We start from the raw sequence: 13346 nt of genomic DNA, 5'->3' as shown, positions 1-13346 counted from the left end.
GGGTAATTTCCTTAGGATTATCTCCATAACGTCATCTGTGAATATGGATACTGTTACTACCTCTTTCCCAATGGTCATGCCTTTTCCTTTTTCCTTTGCCTTATTGGATCGGCTAGGATTTCTAGCATAACAAGCGCAGATATCCTTGCCTTCTTCCTAATCTTATTTGGAAATATATGAGTTGTTCACCATTAAGTAAGTTTTTAGCTGTATGTTTTTTGATAGAACCTAGAACTGTGTTTCAGACTGAAGAAGTTTACTACTATTTCTATTTTGTTGAAAAGGGGTGATGTTGAATTTTATCAGAGGTTTTTGCTTTGAATCTGTTAGGCTGATCATATGACAGTTCTACTTATTGTTTAATGTGGTGAATTACAATCGGTTTTCAGATGTTAAACCAGCCCTGCATTTTGGGGATAATCTCACTTGTTTGAGGTGTATTTTATTTTTACATATTGTTGGATTGAATTTCCTAATTACTTTGTATAGGATTTAATCATTTATGTTAATGAGGGATATTTGTCTATACTGTTCTTTTCTTACAATGTCCTTCTCTGATTTTGATATGAGGATCATGTTGATTTTATAATATAAGAAATATTCCTTCCCTTCTCTACTTTTGAAAGAGTTTGTGAGAATTCAGTATTACTTACTCTGTAAATATTTGAGAGAACACACTAGTAAAGCCATCTGATTTTGCATCTTTTTGTGTGTGTGTGTGGGAAGGTTTTTAATGGTGAATATAATTTCTTTAACAGATATAGAACTAATTATATTTTTACTTTTCTTGGATGATCTTGGATAATTGTGCATTTCGAATAATTTTTCCACTTGATCCAAATCTTCAAATTTATTAGCATAATATCTGTGTATTATCCTTTAATGTCTGTAGGATCTGTGATATTGCCACCTCTTTTATTTCTGATATTAATAATTTGTGTTTGTATTTTTTCATTGATCAGTTTTTTTCTGGGAGTTTAGAGTTTTATGTATCATTTCAAGGACATGATCTATTTTACTGATTTCCCTTCATATCGTTATTATTTTCTTACCACTATTGACTTTCACTTTAATTTGTTCTTTTTCTAGACTTTTCAATTGGAAATTAAATCTTTGATTTTAAACCTTTTCACCTTTCTAATATAATCAATTAATGCTATAAAATTACCTCAAGTGCTGCTTTAGCTGTATCCCACACATTTTTAAAAACATTGTTTTATTATTATCTCACTTAAAATGTTTTATAATTTACATTGTGATTTCTTCTTTGATCTATGACATATTTAGAAGATTTGATTTAATTTCTAAACACTGTAGCTTAAAAATATTTTGTTAATTTTTTTTAATTCTAATAATTTAATTCTATTATAGTTAGATTACACATATACACATATATTCTGTATTTCAATGTATGATATTGTCTTCTTTAATCTCTAAACAGGTGGTCTGTTTTGGTGCATTTTCCGTGTGCATTTTATTGTTGGAGTACTGTTTTATGCAGCTCAGTTAGGTTAAATTGGTTGTTAATTTTCAAAAATTCCTTTTTCTGTTTTAGGTCTACCTGTTCTATCTACTACTGGAGAGAGAAGTCTTCAGTTATAATTCCAAATTTTCCTGCTTCTCTCACCAGTGTGTCTATTTTTGCTTCATGTATTTTGTGCACATTCACTCAGGATATCTTCTTTATGAATTGACCCTTTGAAAGTAGGAGATATTTCTTTTTAATCTTTGGAATATTTCTCCCTTGAAATCATCTTTGTATGATTATGACATAGCTGCATCACCTTTCTCATTCTTATTGTTTATACACCTTTCTTTCATCATTTTACATTAACATGTCTGCATTTTTATTTTTAAAGAGTGTTTCTTGTAGACAGCATATACTCTGATCTTAATGTTTTAGTCTATCGTTGATAGTATTTGGTATTATTATTGATATTGTTGGGTTCAAGTCTACTCTTATATTGGTTTTCTGTTTTCTTATTGTTCCTTTTTTTCTACTCTTAGACTAACTGAAAACTTTAAGTATTTCACTTTTCATCCTTTATTTTTTATGTCTAAACCTCTTAGTTGGTTTTAGTAGTTAGTATATGTCCAGTATTCACCCTGCCCCATCCTTCCTGCTACTGTTGACATGCATTACACATCTACATGGACTGAAACTCCACAGTACAGTGTTAGGATCTTTCTTCCCATCACCAAATGTTGTTTCAAGAAATTAACAAATGAGAAAAATGTATTTTATATTTAACCTGCATATCTGCCATTTCTGGGGCTCTTTATTCATACAGGCTGAGGTTTCCATCTTGTAGCAGTTCTTACAGTGTATGAGCTACTCACTCAGGTAGCACATATAAAAAAATCTGGAATGATACAGAGAAGATTAACATGGCCACTGCGTAAGGATCACATGCAAATTCATGAATTGTTCCATATATTTTACAAAGGATTAAAAGCAATTCAAAGAAGGAACAGTAGCCTTTTCAACAAATGGAGCTGGAGAGAGGGAACATCTATAGGCAAGAAAATGAAACTCAAACTAAACCTCACACCTTATATAAAAATTAACTCGAACTTGATTATGAACTTCAAATTAAAACATAAAACTATAAAACCTTTAGGAAAAAAAAAACACTTTGGCATCTAGAGCTAGGCTAAGAGTCCTTAGACTTGACACCAAAAATACAAACTATGAAAGAAAAAATTGATAAACTGGACTTCATCAGAGTTAAAAATGTTTCCTCTGTGAAAGTCTAGGTGAAGAAGATGAAAGACAAACAATAAACTGGGTAGAGATATTTGCAAACCACTTATCCAGCAGAGGACTAGTATCTAGAATATATAAAGAACACTCAAAACTCAATAGTTAAAACAAACACTCAAATTAGAAAATGTTCAAAAGACACAAATAGACTTTTCAATGAAGACGGTATGCAGATGGAAAATAAGCACATGAAAGGATGTTTAACATTACGAGTCATAAGGGAAATGCAAATTAAAACCATAATGAGGTATCACTACATACAGAGTAGTGACAATATAAGCAGTGAATTTACCAAATGCTGGCAAGGATGCAGAGACACTGGATTACTAATACTTTGTTGATGGGCAGGTAAGATCATATAGCCATTCTTGAAAACAGTTTGGCAGTTTCTTATAAAACTAAATGTGAAATTGCCATACGAACCCCAAATTGTACTCTCTGGTGTTTATCCCAGAGAAATTAAAACTGTGTTCACAGAAGCACCTGCATGTGAATGTTTATTGTGGCCTTATTCATAATAGCCCCAAACTAGAAGTAGCCCAGATGTGTTCAGCTGGTGAACGGTTAACCTGTAGTACATATACACAAAAAAATGTTATTCAGCAATAAAAATAAGAAAACCATTGATACATGCAGTAGCTTGGATGGACCTTTAAGGAATTATTCTGAGTTAGAAAAAAATCTAACCTTCAGATGTTACATCCTATGTGATATTTTATGTAATGTTCTTCAAATGATAAAATTTTGTAAATGCAGGAGTTAGGGACAAGGGAAGGAAGATGGTGTGATTGTAAAAGGGCAGTATGAGGAATTCTTGTTATGATGGAACTGTTCTGTATCTCCACTGTGGTGGTAGATATGTGAACCTATACATGTGAGTAAATTGTATGGAACTGAATATACATACATACACAAATGAACACAGGTAAGACTGGGGACAGCTGAATGAGATCAGTGGATTGCATCAGTGTCACTGTCTACGTTGTGATGTTACACTATAGTTTTGCAAGATGTTACACTGGTGAAAACTAGGAACAGGGTACGTGGAATCGCTCTGTATTATTTCTTTCAATTGATGTGAAATCTGTAATTAGATAATATAATCTATAATCTATAATTATCTTCAATTTTAAAATAGAGTGAGCATTTTTATAGTTTTAAGTGCACTGACAGATTTTACTCCAAGAATGCATAATAATTCATTATTCTACTCATCTTATAAAATGAACTAGGTAACCAGCACCCTCACTATAATGGCTTTAACAATTCTTGGCCTGTACCAATAGGACAGGAAATTCTATGCAACCAACATTAGGTGGGATAAAGAGAGTTGCTGCTTTTTAATTATTTTTAAAATTTTTGTTGGGAAGGTAATTAGGTATATTTATTTATTTTTAATGAAGGTACTGGGGACTGAGCCCAGGACCTCATGCGTGCTAGGCACACACTCTACCAAGCACTCTACCCTTCCCGCCAAGAGTTGTTTTATTCTGATAAAAAATTCACCTCACTAGAAATATAAAAGAATTATGTAATTCTTATATAATTAATTAGTTCTTAATTTCCTTGTACAATGTAGCACAGACATATATCAAGTAAAAACCCATGAAAATAACATGACATTCTCCTCTCAGAAATTAACAGATCAGGCAGATAATAACAGTAGAGAAAAATTAAACCACCACCACGAAGGTTGATTCTATATCCAAATAATGTACATATATTTGTAACTAGCTATTTGCATCAAACAGAAATATACACTTTTCAAACATCCATGGTATATTGAGAATTAAACACAACATATGGCTTAAAAAACCCAAAAAGATAGAAATAATTCAAGCCAAATTATTAGACCAAAATATAGTAAAAGTAGGAAAAAGAAAATGTTAGACAAAATTAAAATTAAATTAAATTTAAATTAAAATAAATTGAATTAAATTTTTATCTAATTGCAATTTAAAAATGCCTTCCTAAGTATTTGTGTGCTAAAGAGGTAATCAAAGCTGAACTTGTGCATCATTTATAAACACTAAACGTTAGAAATAAATGAGTCATTCAGTTAAAGAGACTAGAAAATGAAAAAAAAAATGGTGGATGCAAAAATGGCCACAAATTCCTCCTGTCCTGGCATCCAGGCTCTTAGATGGTGCCCTCCCATGTTGACTCCGGTCTTGGCCACGGGGACAGTGGAAAACGTGCTACAGGCAGAGACTTGAAATGCACACTTGGTCTCACTCTCTTGCTCTTGACCACCATGTTAGGAAGCCAGGTTGACTGCTGTGTAATGCGAGCCATGTGCCCCAGTCACTCTTATCATCCTGGCCAACCGCCTGCCAGCTGCCAGAAATATGACCCAGGACATCTTAGAACTTCCAGCCACCAGCCTACTTGCCAGCTGACCACAGATACACGAGTGAGCCAAGCAGTGATTAGCTGAGTCAGTCTGGACCAGAAGAACCACCCAGGCAGCCCACAATAGTGTGAGCTAAGTGAAACGTGGTTGTTTTTAGGTCACTAAGTTTTGGGGTGGCTTGTAACCCACCAAAAGCTGTGGCATAAAAACATAAGGTTAAGGAAAAGAGGCAATTGTCACACAAAGTCACCAGTTTCGTCACTGTTCTTCCATCATCATGCTAATGAAGTACCATGTAAATAAGTGGTCTTTAATAATATGTACAGGGCTGTGGAATTCTAAGGTGCCCAGAGTCAGACTGGGAGCAGGGAACACCCCCTAGCAAACATGTGCAGAAGAACCCAGAATCAGTTGCAGACGGGTTTGCAGAGCCGGCTGGCTTAGTCTTAAGCCATTTGAATGAAAAGTCAGAGATGTCTGTAGGGGGCCTGTTCTTCCACAGGTGTTCCTCCACATTGTAAACAAGATGGAAGGGACAAGCTACATCTGTCTGTTTGCAGTAAAAGAAAGAAGAAAAAAAAAAAAAACCCTTAAGAACAGACAAGATGGTGCAAAGGCACCACATCTGTCACAGTGGGACCAGTGGCCGTCGGCAGTTTTTATTTGGCTTTGTTTGTGCAGTTGAGAGGGGAGCCTGGTGGGAGGTTGTCACACTTGCTTTCTGAGTGCCTGCAGCCCTAGGACACTTAAGAGACACGTCTGGTCCTGCAGGATCTGGAGCTAGGCTGTTCCTTTCTGAGAGGGCTGGTGACCTCTCCCTGCCTGTGATGATCACTGCCTCCAGGCCAGTGTCATCCTTCCCTTCATGTCATGCACGTGCTCATGAGATGGGTAGAGGCCCCTGGAATCTGAAAAGATGATGATACATGCAAAATTCAAAATAAAAATTTTTCTTTTCCAAAAATGACAATTTAGCCATCAATTGAAATTAACACGTCTTCCTTCTTGATTTTCGAGTTCTGGAAGTTCTGAATATGTTCACTGAAGCTGTGTTTTCCTTCGAGTTTGGGCACCAGGTCAAGGTTCCCTCTGCCTGCTCGGCCAAACAGCCCTGCATGACCCAGGCATCTTTAATGGAAGCTCCAGGGTTTGGGACCTCGGCCTGCTTCATTTTCATATTTTCCCTAGTCCCAGAAGAGGTCTGGAAACCATAATCCTTGAGTTGGTCGTTCATAGTAACTCACTGGTCAGGAGATCCAATTCCATAAGATGTCTAGAGAGTCCTCGAAATGGTCAGTCTCTTTTTGAAGATCTTCAGATTCTTCAAAGATCTTTGTTTGTGCATCTCTGTGGCCTGGGCACTGAGAGGGATGACTCATGTGGTGACACGCTGAATTTGCCAATTTTTAGTGTTTTGAATCTTGTATTGACTTTGAGTTAAAAGACTTAGAAATTAGGATGGGTAATTGTAAAAATGAAAGAAAGAGAAAGAGAAAGAAAAAAGAGAGAAAGAAAGAAGGAAAGGAAGAAGGAAAGAAAGAGAAAGATGGAAAGAAAGAGAAAGAAAGAAAGAAGGAAAAAAGGAAGGAAGGAAGGAAGGAAAGAAAGGAAGAAAGAAAAAAAGAAAGGAAGGAAGAAAGGAAGGAAGAGAAAGAAAAGACTGTAAGCAAACAAATAAATAAAAATCTAGAACTTCATGGGGCAGGTTGTGGGGGCACATGGTGCTGCCACCTCGCCAGGGATGGGTGTGTGTTTCCTCACTCAGACCAGGAAAAGTACATCTCCCCTTTGCAAACCTTGGTTCTTCTGCTTCCAAGCTTTGTTGTCAAGTCTGGATATTGGCTTCTTCTCACCATTTCTCCAACAGCTTCCAACCAACCAAATGGCTCTTGGGGGTCTGGTTAATCGTCCACTCATCTGCCCAGCTTCCATCTGTCCCTTACATTCTGTTTTTTCATCAGTGGCCATCTGCAGCCTGGGATAGACCGGGCTGCCACCAGCACAGGAAGCTTCAAGGATGCTTGTCCTAAACCACAGTGTTTGGGAACGCTGGCTTTGTCAACGTGGTCCCTGTTGGCACATCTGACCACGAGAAGAGGAGAGAGAGTGCCTCCCCTTCCCTTTGGGTTGAATTTATATTTGTTCTGTGAGACGGCAAAAGTCCAGACCCATGATGTCTATCTAAGAATCTAGCCATATCAAAAGAAAACCTTTGCTCTATAAACGAGATTAGCTATCTCCCAATTTCGGTGTATAAATTGGCTCTCCATTTAGACTTCCTCCTCTGCAGTACTCCTTCATTACAGACCATCACTGCATCAGGACAACATTGGAAAAAAGAAAAGCAACACAAGAAAATACTTAATTTCATTAATCTGTTTAGCAATACCAATATAATGAGGCATAATATTGATTTTCTTACTTAGGATTTAAAATCTCTACTTCTTTCCACAGAATTAAATGCTTCAAGCTGATATTCCACCTCTTTACAGTCGCATCTTTAATTTAGTTGTTATAATTAGGCATTAACGGGTGTCAGTAGGGTAGCCAGTTAGAGACCATTCTGTTCTGCTTGTCTTGATTATCACAGTTTAGATGTAAAGTAAATTAGAATGAAAGACTATACAGTCCAATTACAGATAAAAGCAGCAAACTGCACTGTTGTAATTAGATGCCAGGACTATTTTTCTTAGATTTTGTATCTCTTGAGGGCCCTTCTTGTAGCTTCTTGGCTGAAGTCACTGCTGAAAGATTTCAGAATGGATCTGAGGTGTTGCCGCCATATTGTCTCTTGCTGGGAACCATATTCTCTTCCTGGGAACCTTTCTTAGCCGGATCCCATGAGGACTTACTGGAGTGTTTCTCCCCTGGGGCCAGGGGTCTGCATGCATCCCCGCTTTCGCTGCCCGGGAAGCTCAGGGAGTTGGTGCAAAGGTCAGTTTCTTTGCGAATCTCTCCGGCTGTTCCTTCCCTTGTCTTCCTGCCCTTCCTCCTTTTCTCCTCCTTCTCTTCCTCCCTGATGCCAAATCTTGGGTGTTGTGCTGCCTTTGGGTCCAGAATGGTGGTCAAAACCTTGCTTTTAAGCCTGGTGTGGAATTTTCTAGAAGTGAGCATATGCTAGGTGGTGCCTTCCTGTAGGTGTTGCTTATTTTTGAAAACTGACCACGGACAGCCTGACGTAGCCACTGAAGGGTACCTCAGAGGGAGCATGGCTCACTCATTCATCTCACATTTATTGACTGCCCACCCTGCCACCCTGGATGTTGGGCTCCCAGACACACCTGCTGGGGTGGGGGTTCAAGGCCTGGTGAAGGTGAGACAGCCAATAATTGATGATGAGGGTATGGCATAAAGAGCCGAATGGGCTGGAAGAGGGGCAGGGCAGGGACACCCATCCCATGTGAGAGGTGAGAACCCCCCCATCCCTTAGGCTGTGATATCTGACTTGTTTGTTTTGAAGGATGAAAGGGAATTATTTAGGTGGGTGGAGAAGGAGCAGGGAGGGAGTTCCAAAAGGACTACCATGTTTAAGTCAAAGGCACGGAGGTGGTCTCACATGGCTGGAGGTTGGTGGGCAGTGAAGCTACACAAGGTGGGCAGGGCCAGGCCATGAAGGCTCTTGTGAGCTATGCTAAAGGAGGTGACTCAGGATCTCTGTCACAGGAAAAAGTCCACAGGGACCTCCCTGCCCTGGAATAGACTCCCCAGTTCTCTACTGAAGTCTGGGCACAGACTGGCATCTCTGAGCTCCATTTCCATGTGGTTATTTTGAATCTACCCCTGGGCTCCCAATGAAAAGACCCCATACCCCAGACCTCAGTGTGTGAGGCTGTTAGAGGGACCCATACTGCATGGATAGGATATGTATGCTCAGCACATGGTGTATTGGGAGCCAGCAGGGATGGGAAGAGTAAGGACATCGTTTCATGGCAGGGGCATAAATGGTTACTGAGGACCCAGATGGTACTCCTTGTGAGGACATCCAAACCCAGCACCAAAAAATGCTTCTTACTTCTGAGGGACTTCTGGGTTCCAGGCCTGGTGGTGAAATTTCCAGCAGTCAGACCCACCCAGGATGTGATGGGCTGAGGACCAGTGAGCTTTGTTGTCACTGGACACGTTTTGAGACGGGCTAGATGACCCTTACTCAGGACCCAAGTTGTAAAGGCAGGATGTGGCCTAGAAGGGCTTCTACTGGACTTCCTTTCTCACCACATGGATGCTCAGCATCCCTGGATGCATGTGCAGAAGTCACAGCTGTTTCAATCCACTGAGCATTGACTGCAAGCTGGAGGGTACCAGCATCCCTTGCACATGTGTGCATGAAAGAAGTCTAATTTTCATCCTCTTGGCAATTCATATATCCTCATATTTCTTGGTGTATATTGTAAAGTATTCCTACACTAGAGTGAGCTGGCTGCCCTGCACTGTCCCCAGGCTGGACCTGCAGTAAAGCATGATTTTCTCAAAGCACCTCCCCAGCCATTCGAACTCCCTGTTTTCTCACTATGAAAGTCACTGGCATGTCTCCACACCATTTTGGGCTGGAAACACTTCCACTCAGGTGATGCCAGCAGCGAATCCATGATACACGTGTCTAAGTCATGCAATGTCAAGTACTCATCAAATGAGAAGAAAGACGTCGGAATAGTTCGAATCATTTGACCTCACCACCAATTAAACGAATTGTGCTCTGGGGGCATGGGCTTGGTTGGGAGTCTTGTCTTCCTTTATGTAAGTTTCACGTCCGTATGTTTCCAGGCACACTATTGAGTGGATTCCAGGGTTTAAAGAGATGTGATTTTATGCAGTATGGCCCATAAACATAAACCAAGTACTTGAGCTGGTCATCTCCTACATAGGCAGAATCTGTGCCCCAAATTTAAGACTATGCTTGAGAGATGATGTCACTTGGCTCTTAACAATGGGTTTCAAGGGTAATTTGACTATACAGGATTGTAGCTGTTGGTAGTGAGCTTGGGACTCAAATTCTACAGCACAAGTAATTCCACTTTTGTGAACTTCAGTGCACATGGGATCTGGGTCATCATGAGTCTGACCTCTGCGGAAACATCCATCAGTTTTGCATGGCCTCTGTACTGGTTTCATCAAATGCTTACCCTCCACGCTAAGATGACACTTCCGAGGAAAACACCACCATGCTATCCAATCATGCTCTCCCTGGGAGATGTTTTTAAAGTGAGCTGATCCCATCTAGAAGAGAAGGATTGAGCTGGACAGGGTCCCACCATGAGCTTGCAGGGCACTAGGATGCGCTAAGTCTTCTAACTTCTAGGTCACACTCTGTGCCCACTAAGGAGGCATTTAGCCACCTGAGCTGGTGCTGTGAAAAGCTACAATTCGACTCTTCAGTGCTGGTGTGCATGTGCACGCACCGTGTGCACACACAGACACACAGACACACACACACACACACACACACAGGATATCTAACAAAACCAAAACCAAAGAGGAAACCTTCTTCCCTGCAAGGATTCTTAGAAAGACCACTGTTAATTTAGGAAGATTCCTTTTTTTTTTTTTCCCATGATGAATTAATTTCCTCGAGATCATTTAAGGTGTGATCCAAGCATGTATTTTCTTTTGCGACCAAACGGATCTGACCTCTTACTAATTTTGCCTACAATTAGTTTGGTGTAATTACCGCCACTTACAATTTAGTCTGCTTTCACTAAAAAAAATTATTGTTCGCCGGGTCATAAAACTCTTTAAAAATTGCTTAATGAAAAATGGAGCCTTGGGAATGTTGCACAAGATAAGCCCAGCCATCAAATCCAGGACTTCCTGTGTGCAGGAGGCAGTAGTTTGTGCCAGAGGCTCTTTGGCACAGTGTGTGTGTGTGTGTGTGTGTGTGTGTGTGTGTGTGTGTGTGTGTGTGTGTGTGTGTGTGTATGTGCATGTGTGGAGCAGCAGCATTTGGGAGAGAAGCCCCTTTTACAGGTGCCCTCTTCAGTCCTGGGTGTCTGTGGGTGTAGCCTGGCAGGGTCTGAGATGCCAACTTAAAACAGAGGATCCTTAGGAGGCTCTGTCTCCATCTCCTATGTTTCTCCTGCTGGACAGACCTAACCAGAATAAAGACAGAATCAGGGAGAGGTCTAGAAGAACAAACACTAGCCTTCAAGCCAGTGTCAACATTCACAGGTAGATGCTGGCTGAGCTAGGTCCACTCTGCCATGTCCACAGCCTGGAAGGTTCATTTCCCCATGACAAGCCTCCTCCCGTAAGCCATCCTTGATTGTGTGCAGTGATGTCTCACTCTTAGTTATCCCAGAGGGACTCAGCACCTTCTCCTGGCCCAGTCTTCTCTTTCCCCTCATTCCTGGACCAGAGAAGAGTGAAACCAACAATCCTTGAATTCTCTCCAACAATGCGTGTCTTTGAAGTGTGATGAGTGCCCTAGCCAACTTTGCTCTTATGTCCTGGGCATGCACACATGTGTTCTCATGTCTTGGGTGTGCATACCTGGGCCAGTACAGTCTTGCAGTATTCTCCCAAATTATGACAGAGCAAGGGGTAGAGAGTGAGAAGACCCTAAGGATGAAGACAACATGCATACGGAGAATAAGGAGAATGAGGGTTCGGTCTATAGTGCTGCCTGGATGGTCAGTCACTGCAGGGTCTTCAGAACTAGATGTCTGAGCATGTGGCTGACGGAGACTGACTCCCCCTGAGACTGAACCTGCAGCTCCTGCCCCCAGATATCAGAGCTGCTTCCCAGCTCTGCATAGTCAGCTGAGAATGGACATTGTCTGCATAGAAGATGAGAGATGGAGTAAGGTGAGTGCAGAATGGAAGGTGAGACTCCAGTGAGCCCCTGTGTCCAAGAGCATGAGTCCTGGCAGGATTTGGATGCTGGGCATTTGGGAAAACAGCTTTCCTCAATGCACCATTACATATTTCCAACAAACATCAGCGTTACTTGGAAGGAGATTAAAGTCGCATGAGATACGGTTCCCAAAGTACGCTGTATGTTCCCAACCTGGTTGGCCTCTGAGTGTAAATCCAGCAAAGATCTAAAGATCATGCAAGTACCCTTCTCAAAGGGCCTCAGCATCACATTCAAAATAGAATCCCAACTCCTTGCAGACCCCATGAGGCCACTGTCATCTGAGCCTTCCTGCCCCCACTATGCTCACCTGCCCACCTCTGGACAGCCACGCCAGCCACCTGTTGAAGAAGCCCAGATGGCCCTCTGCCTGGAGGCTCCCCCTAAACCTCTTCATCACGCTGTTCCAAAAGGGGATTCTTGGAGAAGCCACCCTGCTCACCCTCTGCCTTCCCCATCTCTCCCTGGACCCTCGCCTGCCTTCATTTTCATCATGGCTTCTGGGGCCAGGGCTCAGATGCCACTTACCAGCTCCATGATCCTGACCAAGCCACCAAACCTCCCTGTACCTCAATCTCTTCATCTGAAATGAGAGGTGATAATATTGCTTGGTAGTATGGGTATGAAGATTCAACAAGGCAACATGCGTAAAGAAGGGGCTTAGCATGGCATTCGGCAGAGAAAAAGCACTCTGAAGTGTTGGCCATTATCATTTGTATGATTATATTGATATAACCTTTAATTACATAATTTGAATAATATACATTCAATATATAATAATAATTTATCAGTAGTCTTTTCCCTGGAGAACCAATGCAGGAACCTACCTGCAGTTCAGCCTGGGGACTGAACCACAGGGTCCCAACATGCATTCCGTGTCCTGCCGACTAAATGACACAGAACTATGTGTGAGCGCTTAATATTTTCTTTTTGTAGATGGATGACCCACAACTCCTGCAGTACTTTTTAAAGGTAAGATATATTTGGCAAAAGTAACCAACAAAAGTCTGCCTAACTTAAGTCAAGAAACCCTTGCCTGACTGGGCCCAGATTGTTCCAAAATTCTGGGTGAAATATAATTTTACTTGCTATGAAATTCACAAGGGCATTACGAAAGGACAATTTACCAGTCCACAGAGCTGGGACTTCATGCCTGGTGTCCAGGATGCTACAGAGCCCTGGCATTTGAGTGTGGGTCATGATAAATGGACCTCTTTTGTTTATGCAACTTAAAGCTTGGTGTTCTCTCCCAGGTAGGAGAGTGCCTTCCAAATTGTCTTTAGGGAAAAAAAAAAAAGTTCTTTAGATGCAGTGTTCACTTCTCTTAAGGGAACAGCATTTTTTGTTAAGTGGAATTTGTTTCCAGAAATTAGTGCTGAGAT

The 13346-nt window shown here is 40.9% G+C and overlaps 1 non-coding gene across 1 annotated transcript; it reads left to right on the top strand.

The window, feature by feature from the left end:
* Window positions 1-2331: 2331 nt before the first annotated feature.
* On the top strand, window positions 2332-2440 carry LOC116155058 (U6 spliceosomal RNA). The gene has a single exon (XR_004139088.1). It is a non-coding gene; the product is annotated as a U6 spliceosomal RNA (small nuclear RNA).
* The last annotated feature ends 10906 nt before the right edge of the window (window positions 2441-13346 follow it).

This window comes from Camelus dromedarius, chromosome 9, assembly GCF_036321535.1.
Source record: "Camelus dromedarius isolate mCamDro1 chromosome 9, mCamDro1.pat, whole genome shotgun sequence".
In the NCBI taxonomy this organism is placed as follows: Eukaryota; Metazoa; Chordata; class Mammalia; order Artiodactyla; family Camelidae; genus Camelus; species Camelus dromedarius.
This window is presented reverse-complemented; position numbering and strand designations above follow the sequence as displayed.